We start from the raw sequence: 14,683 nt of genomic DNA, 5'->3' as shown, positions 1-14,683 counted from the left end.
CACGCGGCTGCGTCGGTGTCTCCTAACCCTAGCCGCCATGAACAGATCACATCTGCTCACGCGCACGCCCACCGTCGTTCCTTTGCTGCTGCTGCCGCCGGTGACTCCATCCCGTCCGCCGCGTACACGTCGACGGGAGAGCAGGTCTCCGAAACCACGCCCTTCTGGTTCCTGTACGGGGTTAGGGGCGAATAGGTTTTTGGGCAGCGATTACGCGACTGCTCGCTTCCGATCGTCTACTTCCTCTACGTCCGTGTCGCCTTCATCATCACCATGTCCACCGACGCCGACCGTGCCGCCGCCGAGAAAGCTGAAGCCGACAAGAAGGCCGCCGCTGCTGCCACCAAAGTCGCGGCCTCTGCATGGCCTACTGGAGGGTATAATTCGTTTATCCCGCTCCTACTTTTTTCTGTTTTAGCCATGCTAGCATTATACGTAGATCGTTCTGCAATTAGCGTAGTATGTGCTAGTTTGATTGAGTATCAGTATGCGTTTATTTGTGTCAATGACATGCTAGTGATTTACTCGTGGATTAATTTAATCGAGAAAGTGCCTATTTACTCAACAATCCAAAAACCTAATATGTGTAGGAATTTTTCGGCAAGTGGCTTTGCTGCTGCACTGAAATCGGATAAGTTTACCGGTACATACTTTAAGCGTTGGCAGACTAAGACCACGTTATGGCTCACGGCTATGAACGTGTTCTGGGTCACCGGTGTCTCCACGGGAACGATTGCTCCTGAACAAGAGAAGGCGTTCAAGGAGGCTACCGTTGTGTTTCTCGGAGTAGTTCTTAGCGTGATCGGAGATAAACTGGTCGATGCATATTTACATGTGCATGTCGCCAAGGACTTGTGGGAGGCGCTCGAATCTAAATTCGGGGCTGCTGATGCAGGGAGCGAGATGTATATTATAGAGCAGCTCCACGATTACAAGATGGTTGAAAACCGTCCTGTATTGGAGCAGGCTCATGAGATAATATGCATTGTTAAGGAGCTTGAACTTCTTAAGTGCGAGTTACCGGGCAAGTTTGTCGCGGGCTGCATAATCGCTAAGCTCCCTAATTTCTGGAGGAACTTTGCCACCACTCTGAAACATCAGATGCGTGAATTCTCTGTGGAGGATGTCATTGGCTATCTGAGTGTTGAGCAGAATTCAAGAGCAAAGGACTCGCACGGAAAAGGGGCCGAAGGGACTTCTGTCGCCAACATGGTGAACCAGAAGAACTTCAACTCCCACAAGCCCATGGGAAAGAACGGTGTCCAACACAATACTGACTTTAAAAGGAAGGGTAAGAAGACCTTTAAGAAGAACAAGAAGGATGAGGGCTGCTTTACTTGTGGTTCGGTTGAACATTGGGCCAACAAGTGCCCAAACAAGTACAAGAAGTCAGGACAGGACTCCAAATCTGTCAACATGATTGTGGGCAACAATGAGAATGGTGCATCTGGGTACGGTAATTTATTTACTGTTTTCTCAGTGTGTCAACCCAACGATTGGTGGGTGGACACAGGTGCAGGTGTTCATGTGTATGCTGACATTTCATTGTTCACTTCTTACCAGGTCACGGGTCCGTATTGATGGGGAATGGCGCGAGTGCTTCTATTCATGGTGTTGACACGGTCGATCTGAAGTTTACTTCGGGAAGGATCGTGCAGCTGAAGAACGTGCAGCATGTCCCCGCCATCAAGAAGAACCTCGTCAGTGGCTCCCTTCTATGTAGAGAAGGATTTAAGTTGGTTTTCGAGTCTAATAAATTAGTTGTTACGAAATATGGACTCTTTGTTGAAAAAGGTTATGAGAGCGGAGGGATGTTCCGCCTTTCCGTTGCAGATTTTTGTAATAAAGTCGTAACCATATTCATTCTAAGGTTAATGAATCTGAAGTTTGGCATTCACGTCTTTGTCACATTAGTTTCGGTGTTATGACGCGGCTAGCTAAGTTGGATTTAATCCCGAGTTTTACTTTAGCCAAAGGTTCTAAGTGCCTTTCATGTGTGCAAGCTAAGCAACCTCGCAAGCCTCACAAGGCCGCGGAGGAGAGACACTTGGCACCATTAGAACTCATACATTCTGATCTTTGTGAGATGAATGGTGTGTTGACTAAAGGTGGAAAGAAATACTTCATGACATTGATAGATGATTCCACTAGATATTGCTATGTGTATCTGTTAAATACTAAAGATGAGGCTCTACACTACTTTAAAATCTATAAGGCAGAAGTTGAGAATCAACTTGAAAAGAAAATTAAACGAGTCCGGTCAGATCGTGGTGGAGAGTACTTCTCGAGTGAGTTTGATTCCTTCTGTTCGGAACACGGCATTATTCATGAGAGGACGCCTCCCTATTCACCCCAGTAAAACGGGGTTGCCGAGCGAAAAAACCGTACTCTAACTGATTTGGTTAACGCCATGTTAGATACATCGGGTTTATCCAAGGCATGGTGGGGGGAGGCTATATTGACGACATGTCATGTCCTAAATAAAGTTCCGACAAAGGATAATGAGATCACTCCCTATGAGAAATGGGCAAAGAGAAGGACAACACTCTCGTACTTGCGTACTTGGGGCTGTTTGGTGAAAGTCAATGTGTCGATCCCCAAAAAGCGTAAGCTTGGACCAATGACTGTGGACTGCGTTAATTTGGGCTACCCTAAGAACAGATGGCTATAGATTTCTAGTAGTGAAATCTGAGGTACCTGACCAGAAGGTCGGTACAATTATGGAGTCTAAGGATGCTACATTCTTTGAGGATATCTCTCCTATGAGAGATATGCAAAGCACTTCGAGATAGGAATCTGAGGAGACTCCTGAACCTGCCATCCCTATGGAATATTATGAACAAACACATGATGAAAATCCCGAGGAGGATGACGAGGAAACCCTTGGTAGGGGCAAGAGATAAAGGACTGCAAAGACCTTTGGTGATGATTTCTTCGTGTACCTCGTGGATGATACTCCCACTTCTATTTTAAAAGTGTATGCCTCTCCAATGATGCGGTCCGTAGTGAGATGGATTCCATCATGGCTAACGGGACATGGGAGATCACTGACCGTCCCTATGGTTGCAAACCACTGGGATGTAAGTGGGTGTTCAAAAAGAAGCTTAGGCCCGATGGTACGATTGAAAAGTACAAGGCTAGGCTTGTGGCCAAGGGCTATGACCAACAAGAAGAGGAAGATTTCTTCGATACTTATTCACCTGTGGCTAGACTGACCACCATTCGAGTATTACTCTCGTTGGCGGCCTCGCATGGTCTTCTCGTCCATCAGATGGATGTTAAGACGACTTTTCTAAATGGAGAGCTAAAGGAGGAAATCTACATGCAACAGCCTGATGGCTTTGTGATAGATGGTCAGGAAAGAAAGGTGTGTAGGTTGATAAAATCTTTATATGGCCTGAAACAAGCACCTAAGCAATGGCATGATAAGTTTAATACAACTCTGACATCTGTTGGTTTCGTTGTTAATGAGGCTGACAAATGTGTATACTATCGCCATGGTGGGGGCGAAGGAGTTATACTGTGCTTGTATGTTGATGACATACTGATATTCGTAACAAACCTCAAAGTCATTGAGGAGGTCAAATCGTTTCTATCTCAGAACTTTGAGATGAAAGACCTTGGTGTGGCTGATGTTATCTTGAACATCAAGCTACTGAGAGATAATGAGGGTGGTATTACACTTCTGCAATCCCATTATGTTGAGAAGGTGTTGAGTCGTTTTGGATATTTGGACTGCACACCATCTCAAACACCATATGATCCTAACATGATTCCAGTAGTGGTATTAAGTTCATTGAAAAACGGAGTAATGCAATAAGAACGATGATACGTTTCCATCGTATCTACTTTTCCAAACACTTTTGCCCTTGTTTTGAACTCTAACTTGCATGATTTGAATGGAACTAACCCGGACTGACGCTGTTTTCAGCAGAATTGCCATGGTGTTATTTATGTGCAGAAACAAAAGTTCTCGGAATGACCTGAAACTCCACGGAACGTATTTTTGGAAAATACTAAAAAATACTGGAAGAAGAATCCACGTCAGGGGGGCCTCCACCTGTCCACGAGGGTGGGGGGCGCGCCTGCCCCCCTGGGCGCGCCCCCTGCCTCGTGGGCCCCCTGACGCTCCACCGACCTCAACTCCAACTCCATATATTCATGTTCAGGGAGAAAAAATAAGAGAGATGGATTCATCACGTTTTACGATACAGAGCCGCCGCCAAGCCCTAAAACCTCTCGGGAGGGCTGATTTGGAGTCTGTTCGGGGCTCCGGAGAGGGGAATCCGTCGCTGTCGTCATCATCAACCATCCTCCATCACCAATTTCATGATGCTCACCGCCGTGCATGAGTAATTCCATCGTAGGCTTGCTGGACGGTGATGGGTTGGATGAGATTTATCATGTAATCGAGTTAGTTTTGTTAGGGTTTGATCCCTAGTATCCACTATATTCTGAGATTGATGTTGTTATGACTTTGCTATGCTTAATGCTTGTCATTAGGGCCCGAGTGCCATGATTTCAGATCTGAACCTATTATGTTTTCATGAATATATGTGAGTTCTTGATCCTATCTTGCAAGTCTATAGTCACCTACTATGTGTTATGATCCGGCAACCCCGAAGTGACAATAATCGGGACCACTCCCGGTGATGATCGTAGTTTGAGGAGTTCATGTATTCACTATGTGTTAATGCTTTGGTCCGGTACTCTATTAAAAGGAGGCCCTAATATCCCTTAGTTTCCATTAGGACCTCGCTGCCACGGGAGGGTAGGACAAAAGATGTCATGCAAGTTCTTTTCCATAAGCGCGTATGACTATATTCGGAATACATGGCTACATTACATTGATGAATTGGAGCTAGTTCTGTGTCACCCTATGTTATGATTGTTACACGATGAACCGCATCCGGCATAATTCTCCATCACCGATCCAATGCCTACGAGCTTTTCATATATTGTTCTTCGCTTATTTACTTTTCCGTTGCTACTATTACAATCACTACAAAACCCAAAAATATTACTTTTGCTACCGTTACTTCCATACTACTTTGCTACTAAATACTTTGCTGCGGATACTAAGTTATCCAGGTGTGGTTGAATTGACAACTCAACTGCTAATACTTGAGAATATTCTTTGGCTCCCCTTGTGTCGAATCAATAAATTTGGGTTGAATACTCTACCCTCGAAAACTGTTGCGATCCCCTATACTTGTGGGTTATCAAACGATGACATGATGTAGAAAAGATCTATGTATGTAGAGATAGACCCCATCGTTTTATCCTTAGTAGCAACAATACGTACGTGTCGTTTCCCTTTCTATCACTGGGATCAAGCACCATAAGATCGAACCCACTATCGGGCACCTCTTCCCATTGCAAAATAAATAGATCAAGTTGGCCAAACAAAATCCAAATATCGGAGAAGAAATACGAGGCTATAAGAGATCATGCATATAAGAGATCAAAGAAACTCAAATAACTTTTATGGATATAAAAAGATATGACTGGTCATAAACTCAAAGTTCATCAGATCCCAACAAACACACCGCAAAAAGAGTTACATCATATGAATCTCCAAGAGACCATATTGTTGAGAATTCAGCGAGAGAGAGAAAGTCATCTAGCTACTAACTACGGACCCGAAGATCTACAAATAACTACTCACGCATCATTGGAGAGGCACCAATGGAGGTGGCGAACCCCATCCGAGATGGTGTCTAGACTGGATCTGGTGGTTCTGGACTCTGTGGCGGCTGGATGAATATTTCATCAATGCCTCTAGGGTTTCTGGAATATTGGGGCATTTATAGAGCAAAGATGCGGTCCGGGGGGCACCCGAGGTGGGCACAACCCACCAGGGCGCGCCTGGGCCTCCTGGCGCGCCCTGGTGGGTTGTCCCCTCCTCGGGACTCCCCCCAGGTGCAACCAGGGCCCAATAGCTTCCTTCTGGTCCATAAAAAACCTCAGTGGAGTTTCGTGGCATTTGGACGCCGTTTGATATTGATTTCCTGCGATGTAAAAAACATGGAAAAAACAACAAATGCCACTTGACACTATATCAATAGGTTAGTACAAAAAATGATATAAAATGATTATAAAACATCCAAGATTGATAATAAAACAGCATGGAACAATAAAAAATTATAGATACGTTGGAGATGTATCAAAAATCGATTCCGTACCCTGGGGACTGCGGACCACGCCCAATCGCACGACCGGATACACACCCTTCTTCATGGTGTACGGCGCAGAGGCTGTCCTGCCCAGTGACATTATTCATGACTCACCTCTTGTGCACATGTATGAAGAGAGAGAAGCCGAGCTCGATCGGCAGGACGACCTAGATGGCCTGGAGGAGGAGCGCGATGTTGCAAAAGCCCGTTCCGCATTCTATGAACAACAGGCTCGGAGATACCAAAGCAGAGAAGTGCAGGAAAAGACTTATAACATCGGTGAGCTCGTTTTACACCTTCCAGAGAAGAAAAAGGACAAGCTCAAACCAAAATGGGAAGGTCCCTTCATTATAGATGAAGTTCTCACTGGAGGAGCCTACCGCCTTCGCAATGCCTCGGATAATCGCTTAGAGCCGAACCCATGGAACGTTGCTCGACTACGAAGATTCTACGCATAAGTCCGGCCATACTTCTTTTTCGTTCCTTTTTCTCCTTTTCAATTTTTCTTTTTCTTCTTGTTTTTATATGTTTTCAGGATGTGTTCGGATAAGCCTATCACTTGAGGGGTACACATCCTTAAATGTACACACCTCACCATGATCGAGGGCTTCTGTAAGTAGAAGCTTATTATTTTCCTGAGCCTAGAGCTCACTATATATGTGTCGTTTGCTGATATACATCAATTTTGCCATTATATGCAACTCTATGACTTAAGGTTTTGCCAAGCTGGGTTGCCTTGCTCCTGTGCTTATGCCCTACATTCCCCAATTGTTCGGCTAGGGCATAAAGGGAGCACCTCTGCGATTGTTACAACCGGGTTATCCGGACATGTACCTCAGACAGGTGAAGCCGAAAGCTAGCGTTCTTAAGGGAATAATTGGTCGGCAATCAAATGATAGATTTTTGTCGTATTGCAATCACCTTAAACATTGCGAGACAGTTTTTCCGTATTACGGATCACACACCCCGGCACGCGTAATTATAGTATGCCAACCCAAGGAAAGGAACCCTTAATAAAACTATTTTCCTTGGAAGATGTTTCTTACATATGTAATTTAACATACATCCCGAACTCAAATTTTTGTCTGTTCGAGCACAATGACTGGGTTGCCTGGTTTCCGGATATAGTAAATACTTCCTTTTCATTTCGAATAAGTATCTGGAAACACTCCACCATTTTGGTTTGGATGTTAAAGCTGAAAGCCTGCGATGACAAATATTTTCACATGTTCGGATAAAGACACATGTTGATCATAAATGTACATTAATACATTAAATCAAAAACCTATTCCTTATCTATTCCATATATAAGACTGTCTAACCTACAGTCTTCCTGCGAATATTTCGCAGCCATCATTACTTGATCATACACCAAATTCAATGGGATTTCTTTCCCATCTGGTCCCTGTGGTCCCACTCGGGCCATATGATTTGGGTCCAGTTTAGTGAAGCGTGTCTTCACCATGGCCCAGGCTTCTCATGCGCCTTCACGGAAGGCGGATGTCTTCCATAGCTCGAACTGGCGCCGGGCACCTTTGAACAGGTTTGCCAGACCCTCCGTACTTTCTGGAGGGGTATCAGATGGCCATAAAGCCTTCACCATACTCTTCATGGCTTTCCGGGCCCGAGCATGTACCACGGAAAGCTCCTTTAGCACGTCGCATTGAAATCCGGATAGTTCCTCTTCCAGCCGACCAGTTAACAGACATGTAGCAACAGAGTCATGATATTCCACATTATGGACTAAACATGAGCACCTAGGGTGGTTCTAAATAAGAGAGGAATACATATCGAACATGCCGCCCTTTAGTTTTTCATTCTCTTTCTGAACGGCCGATAACTGAGCCTTCAAGCTCTCACTACTTCAGGATGCTGCTAACGTGACACTTGCTACCTCTTGAGCTTGCGTTGGATTTCCCCGAAGAGGAGATGATGATGCAGCAGAGTAGCGTAAGTATTTCCCTCAGTTTTTGAGAATCAAGGTATCAATCGAGTAGGAGGCCACGCGTGAGTCCCTCGTACCTACACAAAAGCAATAGCTCCTCGCAACCAACGCGATTAGGGTTGTCAATCCCTTCACGGTCTCTTACGAGAGTGAGATCTGATAGAGATGATAGATAATATTTTTGGTATTTTTTATATAGAGATGCAAAGTGAAAAGTAAAAGGCAAAGTAAAAAAGCAAAGCAAGATTAAAGTGATGGAGATTGATATGATGAGAATAGACCCGGGGGCCATAGGTTTCACTAGTGGCTTCTCTCAAGAGCATACGTATTCTACGGTTGGTGAACAAATTACTGTTGAGCAATTGACAGAATTGAGCATAATTATGAGAATATCCAGGTATGATCATGTATATAGGCATCACGTCCGAGACAAGTAGACCGAAACGATTCTGCATCTACTACTATTACTCCACTCATCGACCGCTATCCAGCATGCATCTAGAGTATTAAGTTAAAAACAGAGTAATGCCTTAAGCAAGATGACATGATGTAGAGAGATAAATTCATGCAATATGAAATAAACCCCATCTTGTTATCCTCGATGGCAACGATACAATACGTGCCTTGCTGCCCCTTCTGTCACTAGGAAAGGACACCGCAAGATCGAACCCAAAGCTAAGCACTTCTCCCATGGCAAGAACTACCAATCTAGTTGGCCAAACCAAACGGATAATTCAAAGAGACTTGCAAAGATAACCAATCATACATAAAAGAATTCAGAGAAGATGCAAATATTATTCATAGATAGACTTGATCATAAACCCACAATTCATCGGTCTCAACAAACACACCGCAAAAAGAAGATTACATTGAATAGATCTCCACAAGAGAGGGGGAGAACATTGTATTGAGATCCAAAAAGAGAGAAGAAGCCATCTAGCTCATAACTATGGACCCGAAGGTCTGAGGTAAACTACTCACACTTCATAGGAGAGGCTTTGATGATGTAGAAGCCCTCCGTGATGACGGCCCTCTCCGGCGGAGCTCCGGAACAGGCCCCAAGATCGGATCTTGTGGATACAGAAAGTTGCGGCGGTGGAATTAGGTTTTTGGCTCCGTATCTGATCGTTCGAGGGTACGTAGGTATATACAGGAGGAAGAAGTACGTCGGTGGAGCTCCGAGGGGCCCACAAGGTAGGGGGCGCGCCCTAAGGGGTGGGGGGCGCCCTCCACCCTCGTGACCGCCTCTCTGATGCCTTGGCGTAGGGTCCAAGTCTCCTGGGTCATATTCGGTGAGAAAATCACGTTCCAGAAAGGTTTATTCCGTCTGGACTCCGTTTGATATTCCGTTTCTTCGAAACACTAAAATAGGCAAAAAACATCAATTCCGGGCTGGGCCTCCGGATAATAGGTTAGTCCCAAAAATAATATAAAAGTGGAAAATAAAGCCCAGTATAGTCCAAAACAGTAGATAATATAGCATGGGGCAATCAAAAATTATAGATACATTGGAGACGTATCAGGCATCCCCAAGCTTAATTCCTGCTCGTCCTCGAGTAAGTAAATGATAAAAAGAGAATTTTTGATGTGGAGTGCTACTTGGCATAATTTCAATGCAAATCTTCTTAATTGTGGTATGAATATTCAGATTCGGAAGATTCAAGACAAAAGTTCATATTGACATAAAAAATAATAATACTTCAAGCATACTAACAAAGCAATTATGTCTTCTCAAAATAACATGGCCAAAGAAAGTTATCCCTACAAAATCATATAGTCTGACTATGCTCTATCTTCACCACACAAAGTATTTAAATCATGCACAACCCCGATGACAAGCCAAGCAATTGTTTCGTACTTTAACATTTTCAAAACTTTTTCGATCTTCACGCAATACATGAGCATGAGCCATGGATATAGCACTAGTATGTGGAATAGAATGGTGGTTGTGGAGAAGACAAAAAGAGGGGAAGATAGTCTCACATCAACTAGGCGTATAAACGAGCTATGGAGATGCCCATCAATAGATATCAATGTGATTGAGTAGGGATTGCCATCCAACGGATGCACTAGAGCTATAAATATATGAAAGCTCATCAAAAGTAACTAAGTGGGTGTGCATCCAACTCGCTTGCTCACGAAGACCTAGGGCAATTTTGAGGAAGCCCATCATTGGAATATACAAGCCAAGTTTTATAATGAAAAATTCCCACTAGTATATGAAAGTGAGAGACTCTCTATCATGAAGATCATGGTGCTACTTTTAAGCACAAGTGTGGTAAAAGGATAGTAACATTGTCCCTTCTCTCTTTTTCTCTCATTTTTTTATTTGGGCCTTTTCTCTTTTTTTATGGCCTCTTTTTTTATATATTTTTTTAATTTTTCGTTCGGAGTCTCATCCTGACTTATGGGGGAATCATAGTCTCCATCACTCTTTCCTCACTTGGGACAATGCTCTAAAAATTGATGATCATCACACTTTCATTTTTCTTACAACTGAACAATTACAACTCGATACTTAGAACAAATATGACTCTATATGACTGCCTCCGGCGGTGTACCGGGATATGCAATGAATCAAGAGTGACATGTATGAAAGAATTATGAACGGTGGCTTTGCCACAAATACGATGTCAACTACATGATCATGCTAGCAATATGACAATGATGAAGCGTGTCATAATAAACGGAACGGTGGAAAGTTGCATGGCAATATATCTCGGAATGGCTATGGAAATGCCATGATAGGTAGGTATGGTGGATGTTTTGAGGAAGGTTTATGATGGGTCTATGATACTGGCGAAAAGTGTGCGGTATTAGAGAGGCTAGCAATGGTGGAAGGATGGGAAAAAGTGCATATAATCCATGGACTCAACATTAGTCATAAAGAACTCATATACTTATTGCAAAAATCTAGAAGTTATCAAAGCGTATTATGCGCATGGTCCAAGGGGGATAGATTGGTAGGAAAAGACCATCGCTCGTCCCCGACCGCCACTCATAAGGAAGACAATCAATAAATAAATCATGCTCCGACTTCATCACATAACGGTTTACCATACGTGCATGCTACGGGAATCACAAACTTTAACACAAGAATTTCTCAAATTCACAACTACTCAACTAGCACGACTCTAATATCACCATCTTTATATCTCAAAACAATTATCAAGCTTCAATATTTTCTTAGTATTCAACGCACTCAAAAGAAAGTTTCACAAATCTTGAACACCAAGCATATTATTATTAAGCAAATTACCATGCTATTAAGACTCTCAAAATAATCTAAGTGAAGCGTGAGAGATCAATAGTTTGTTTAAAACAAACCACCACCGTGCTCTAAAAGATCTAAGTGAAGCACATAGAGCAAAATTATAACGCTCAAAAAGATATAGGTGAAGCACATAGAGCAAAACTACATAGCTCAAAAGATATAAGTGAATCACATAGAGTATTCTATCAAATTCCAATTCATGTATGGCTCTCTAAAAAGGTGTGTACAGAAAGGATGATTGTGGCACACTAACAAACAAAGACACAAATAATACAAGACGCTCCAAGCAAAACACATATCATGTTGGTGAATAAAAATATAGCTCCAAGTAAATTACCGATGGAAGTAGACGAAAGAGGGGATGCCTTCCGGGGCATCCCCAAGCTTTGACTTTTTGGTGTCCTTAGATTATCTTTGGGGTGACATGGGCATCCCCATGCTTAGGCTCTTGCCACTCCTTGTTCCATAATCCATCAAAAGAATTCACCCAAAACTTGAAAACTTCACAACACAAAACTCAATAGAAATCTCGTGAGCTCCGTTAGAGAAAGAAAACAAAAGACCACTTCAAGGTACTGTAATGAACTCATTCTTTATTTATATTGGTGTTAAACCTACTGTATTCCAACTTCTCTATGGATTATAAACTATTTTACTAGCCATAGATTCATCAAAATAAGCAAACAACACACGAAAAACAGAATCTGTCAAAAACAGAACAGTCTGTAGTAATCTGTAACTAACGCAAAATTATGGAACCCAAAAACTTCTACCAAAATTAGACGACCTATACAATTTGTTTATTGATCATCAACAATTGGAATCAGTATTTTATCACGTTCTTATGATTTTTAATAATTCGGGCACTGAGCGCAAAGTTTCTGGAAATTACAGCAAGATCAAATAACTATCATCCAAGAAGATCCTATAGGTCTAACTTGGCACAAACACAAACTAAAACACAAAACCACATCCAAACAGAAGGTAGATGGATTATTTATTCTTAAGCAGCAAGGAAAAATATTGGGCTATCTCCCAACAAGCGCTTTTCTTTAAAGCCTTTTTAGCTAGGCATTGAGATTTCAATGATGCTCACAAGAAAGACAAGAATTGAGGCACAAAGAGAGCATCATAAAACATGTGACAAACACACTTAAGTCTAACATACTTCCTATGAATAGGCATATTATAGGCAAACAAATTATCGTAGCAAGCAAAAACTAGCATATGCAAGGAAGCGGAAGGGAACAATAGCAGTCTCAACATAACGAGAGGTAATTTAGTAAAATGAAAATTTCTATAACCATATTTTCCTCTCTCATAATAATTACATGTGGGATCATAAGCAAATTCAACAAAATAGCTATCACATAAAATATTTTCAACACGATCCACATGCATGCAAAGTTGACACTCTTCTGAAATAGTGGGATTAACATTAACAAAAGTCATGACCTCTCCAAACCCACTTTTATCAAAAATTTCATAAGATTGAATATTCTCCATATATGTGGGATCTAAAGTTGACACTCTTCCAAACCCACTTTCATTATTATTGCAAACAATATTATCAATCTCATATTCATCATGGGGATTAAATAAATTTTCAAGATCATAAGAAGAATCACCCCAATCATGATCATTGCAACACGTAGTAGACATAGCAAAACTAGCATCCCCAAGCTTAGGGTTTTGCATATTATTAGCACAATTGACATCAAGAGAATTTATACTAAAATCATTGCAATCATGCTTTTTATTCAAAGATCTATCGTGAAGCACTTCATCACAATTTTCAGATTTACGGATTTCAGGCCAAAGCTTATAAAGATAATCTAGTGCATCCAAATCACTAGGAATTGATTCATCATAATTGGATCTCTTAAAAAGATTGGCAAGCGGATGAGGATCAATAGATATTAGCTTCTCTGTTTAGGAATAAATACTCAACTATTTCAACCAAGCGAGAAAACGAGCCAAGAAAGACATAAAGGCGAACGAAAAAGAGGGGGCGGATAAAATGGCAAGGGTGAAGTGGGGGAGAGGAAAACGAGAGGCAAATGGCAACTAATGTAATGCGAGAGATAGGGATTGTGATGGGTACTTGGTATGTTGACTTTTTGCGTAGACTCCCCGGCAACGGCGCCAGAAATTCTTCTTGCTACCTCTTGAGCTTGCGTTGGATTTCCCCGAAGAGGAGAGGATGATGCAGCAGAGTAGCGTAAGTATTTCCCTCAGTTTTTGAGAACCAAGGTATCAATCCAGTAGGAGGCTACGCGCGAGTCCCTCGTACCTACACAAAAGCAATAGCTCCTCGCAACCAACGCGATTAGTGGTTGTCAATCCCTTCACGGTCTCTTACGAGAGTGAGATCTGATAGAGATGATAGATAATATTTTTGGTATTTTTTATATAGAGATGTGAAGTGAAAAGTAAAAGGCAAAGTAAAAAGCAAAGCAAGATTAAAGTGATGGAGATTGATATGATGAGAATAGACCCGGGGGCCATAGGTTTCACTAGTGGCTTCTCTTAAGAGCATAAGTATTCTACGGTGGGTCAACAAATTACTGTTGAGCAATTGACAGAATTGAGCATAGTTATGAGAATATCCAGGTATGATCATGTATATAGGCATCACGTCCGAGACAAGTAGACCGAAACGATTCTGCATCTACTACTATTACTCCACTCATCGACCACTATCCAACATGCATCTAGAGTATTAAGTTAAAAACAGAGTAACGCCTTAAGCAAGATGACATGATGTAGAGAGATAAATTCATGCAATATGAAATAAACCCCATCTTGTTATCCTCGATGGCAACGATACAATGCGTGCCTTGCTGCCCCTTCTGTCACTGGGAAAGGACACCGCAAGATCGAACCCAAAGCTAAGCACTTCTCCCATGGCAAGAACTACCAATCTAGTTGGCCAAACCAAACGGATAATTCAAAGAGACTTACAAAGATAACCAATCATACATAATAGAATTTAGAGAAGATTCAAATATTATTCATAGATAGACTTGATCATAAACCCACAATTCATCGGTCTCAACAAACACACCGCAAAAAGAAGATTACATCGAATAGATCTCCACAAGAGAGGGGGAGAACATTGTATTGAGATCCAAAAAGAGAGAAGAAGCCATCTAGCTAATAACTATGGACCCGAAGGTCTGAGGTAAACTACTCACACTTCATCGGAGAGGCTATGATGATGTAGAAGCCCTCCGTGATGACGGCCCTCTCCGACGGAGCTTCGGAACAGGCCCCAAGATGGGATCT

This window comes from Triticum dicoccoides, chromosome 1A (genome assembly GCF_002162155.2).
Source record: "Triticum dicoccoides isolate Atlit2015 ecotype Zavitan chromosome 1A, WEW_v2.0, whole genome shotgun sequence".
Taxonomy (NCBI): Eukaryota; Viridiplantae; Streptophyta; class Magnoliopsida; order Poales; family Poaceae; genus Triticum; species Triticum dicoccoides.
The sequence above is the reverse complement of the archived record's forward strand: the minus strand, read 5'-3'. Positions refer to the sequence as shown.